The sequence below is a fragment of the Octopus bimaculoides genome, chromosome 19 (genome assembly GCF_001194135.2).
Source record: "Octopus bimaculoides isolate UCB-OBI-ISO-001 chromosome 19, ASM119413v2, whole genome shotgun sequence".
Classification (NCBI taxonomy): Eukaryota; Metazoa; Mollusca; class Cephalopoda; order Octopoda; family Octopodidae; genus Octopus; species Octopus bimaculoides.
In genome coordinates this window covers 21,806,629-21,810,475 of record NC_068999.1, presented here as the reverse complement: position 1 = coordinate 21,810,475, position 3,847 = coordinate 21,806,629, and positions in this window count along the sequence as shown.

The following is a 3,847-nucleotide window of genomic DNA, read 5'->3' as shown; positions in this document are numbered from 1 at the left end:
TCAGTTAGCAGTGCAGGAGCTAACTCCTGAAATGCTTCAAAATGTGTTTCACAACGCTAAGGAGAGATTTGAAGTATGCTGGGATACAGACATGTTAAAAAATTTTAATGAAAGTTTGACGTAAGATTTATAAATCTTACGTCAAACTTTCATTAAAATTTTTTAACATGTCTGTATCCCAGCATACTTCAAATCTCTCCTTAGCGTTGTGAAACACATTTTGAAGCATTTCAGGAGTTAGCTCCTGCACTGCTAACTGAATGTGTTCTTTAAGCTCAGCTAAACGATTGCTCCATCTTGGGAGTGGAGGTAATGAAAATGATTGCTGCCAAATTGGAAAAAAGCTGTCATGGACAAATAAGAGGGGGTCTAACAGGAATGAAAATAAAACTATAAACAAAATTTAAAATTTATACACTTTTAACACATATTAAACATGATAAACATAAATATAAAAGTGAGTCTTAAAAAAATGCATCCGATTTCAATCAAGTCATCATTAGTTCTGGGACACCCTGTATTAACTCGTCCGACTAAACGGGGGAGGGAACGCAGGTGGGTGGGACTAATTGCAGGGGGCAAGCGTAGCGTCCGAAAGTGGTCACACGGTCAAACTCATATGACTGAGTCATAGCAGCGTTTTTTAAAATTTTTTTATGAGCATTTTACACGGATGACATAGAAAGCAGACATGCTTCCGGTGCATGCTGCGTTGCGCAGGATTTGAAACGTGAAACATCTACAGGGCACTTCTGGAGAATGGATGAATGAGTTAGTTGTGACTTTACCCAGCCGCGCGCACACGCGGGTGGTAACATGAAGCATCAACAGGGCGTCGACAAAAATTTTAATGTTCTCATTTCCTCTGCCAAATTGGACAAAAAGGTTTTCATGAAATATTATACGCTACTTATGATGCATAATTAGTGTCAATAGTCTATCGCCGGAAAAATGGCCTAAAACAAAGATAAAACCCAGTGCAGTATACTCAAATCTGATTAATATGCATTTTGGGGGGTCGGGGCCATAGTCGGTGTCGGAATTTTTTTTCAGTCAACAGCAATTCGAGGAGGAAATTTGGAGGAAAGTGACTGGATACTCTTCAAGTTACGGGCCTTAACGCTGCGGAAGTGCTTAAAAAATGCGATTTATCTGCCCCTGGGGTTTCATAAGACAAGAAGTTGAAAATTATTTTGCCACTCCATGGGCCCTATGTAATGCATGTGTAAAAGTTCATTAAAATCGGTTGGGTGGATCTCGAGTTTTAACGACATGACAAACACAGACAGACACACATCCTGTGTTTTATATATATATAGAGATTACAAAATACAAGAGTTTGTATCGAAAGTAATGCAAACGTGTACATAATTTTTGTATAAACTGTCATAAGTCGTCGAAATTGCAAATGTCAAACGGCATTTCTAAGGTTATGTCAAACTGAAAGCACGAGAGGGGAATTCCATTTGTAAAACTGAAAGTATTTTCGGGGCTAATGCAAAATCGCACCTCTCCTTGAAAAATGCATATTTTTGAAAAATATTTTTCGGATTCCTACGTCTTAGATGTCGGAGATTACGAACATGCAAAAAAAAAAAAAAAATTTCAATCCCTCTCCGCCCCCAATTTAAACTTTTGCTTTTGTTTACTTTAAATTGATTATAGCGAATTGACGAGCATATGCAAATAAAAGTTAAATATAGACCAAAACATTAAAGTGAAAAGAATTTGCCTTTTTACTTGTAAACATTAAAGTGAAAAGAATTTGCCTTAGATAATCGTAAATAATAATTAAATGTAAATTAAATATGCACCATTTTATGAGAAACAAACTTTAATATGTTTAATAACTAATGTTATAAAGTTTATTTATCTATCTATCTACCTACCTGTCTATCTATCTATTTGCTAGCTAGATAGATATGAATGTCATCCTGGGGCTAAAAACAACAGTAACACCGTCCTCTATAGGACCACCACATTATTTGGCAAATATATTTGATTTCCGTCATAGAAAACATAGGAAAAACATATTAAAAAAATTTCGAAAAAAGTTTTAAATCTTAAATGGGGTGGGGGAGAAGTGTAAAATTAAAAAAAAAATTTTTTTTTGCATATTCGTAATCTCCGACATCTAAAACGTAGGAATCCGAAAATTATTTTTTTGCAAAAAAAAAATAATAAATAAAAAGGCATTTTTTCAGGAGAGGTGCGATTCTGCATTAAGCCCCATAGTTTCAAGTTCTAGCATAAATGCACTCGCGCGCGTATATACGAAGAGATCAAATTTAAAAACTCTTGTACCATTATTCATTTAATTACTAATTTCTTTTGACATTTCTAGTTTTCTCGCTTGGTCTTCAACGGTTTTTAAAACAGTTTCTATCTTGGTTATCCTTAGTAAATCCTTAGACGAGGTGTTTTGTTATCTTATTAATCATATATTTTCTCCTAGAATTTTTATGCTTTCCCATCAAAGTCACTTTATTTAATAGCGTCTTAATTCATTTTACGTTCTGATTTCAAATTCCGCCGAGGTCGACTTTACATTCATCACTTTGGGGGTCGATAAAATTAAGTACTGGGGTCGGCACAATCAACTTACTCCACTCGCCAAAATAGCTGGCCTTATGCCAAAACTTGAAATCAATATTTCAATATTTAATTCATCGTATCTTATCTATAGGTGAACCTTCCTGTCATTTTCCTTCTAGTTCTAATTATCTTTTCTTTTTTTTCTCTTGAGACGATCATTACATTAATAATCCTTTCTACTATAGGCACACGGCCTGGATCACATCGATCCCCAGTACTCAACTGGGGTACTACTAAAGCAGCACGGTCCCGAACGCGCAGTCGCGCGTCCACGCTAGCTAGTCTTGAGTGGTCGATCCTAACCCTAACCCTATCCCTAACCCTATCCCTAACCTTAACCCTAACCCTATCCCTATCCCTAACCCGCGTGTGCAAATGAATACGTGTTTAGGGTTAGGGTTAGGGTTAGGATCGACCACTCACGACTAGCTAGCGCGGACGCGCGACCGGGACCATGCTGCTTTAGTAGTACCCTCAACTGGTACTTAGTTTATTGACCCCGAAAGGACGAAAGGCAAAGTTGACCTCGGCGGAATTTGAACACAGAACGTAGCGAGGGGCGAAATACCGCTAAGCATTTCGCCCGGCACGCTAACAATTCTGCCAGCTCGCCGCCTTAATCATTACATTAATAATAATAACCTTTCTACTATAGGCAGAAGGCCTGAAATTTTGGGGGAAGGGGCTTGTCGATTACATTGACCCTAGTGTTCCACTTGTATTTATTTAATCGACCCCGAAAGGATGAAAGGCAAAGTCGACCTCGGCGGAATTTGAACTCAGGACGTAGCGACGGGCGAAATACCGCTAAGCATTTCGCCCGGCACGCTAACGATTCTGCCAGCTAGCCGCCTTTACACCTTAACATTAATAATAATAACATTGTTAGTCAATCGGTTAAATATCTAACGAACTTACTAATCCATCGCTTGTCTACTTATTTGTATTTTGGTAAGACAACAGGGTAACGCCGTTAGCAGATGTTAGGACGCTAAAGGGGGGGGGGAGGATAAAATACTGTAACTGAATAAATTAAGGGAAGTCAGAAGTTAAAAGAAGTTAAAAATAATTAAGAACAAGTCAAGAAAGGTGAAAAGTTTTTCGGAATTTTTTTTAAAATCTCAAATCTCGAGAAAAATCTCAAAAATCGATTAAAGGGAAAATGCTAAAAAAAATTTTTTTTTAAAGTTAATTCTAGAACAATTCCCAAAACCTCGAAATTCACAAAATATCCCCCCCCCCCCAAAAAAAA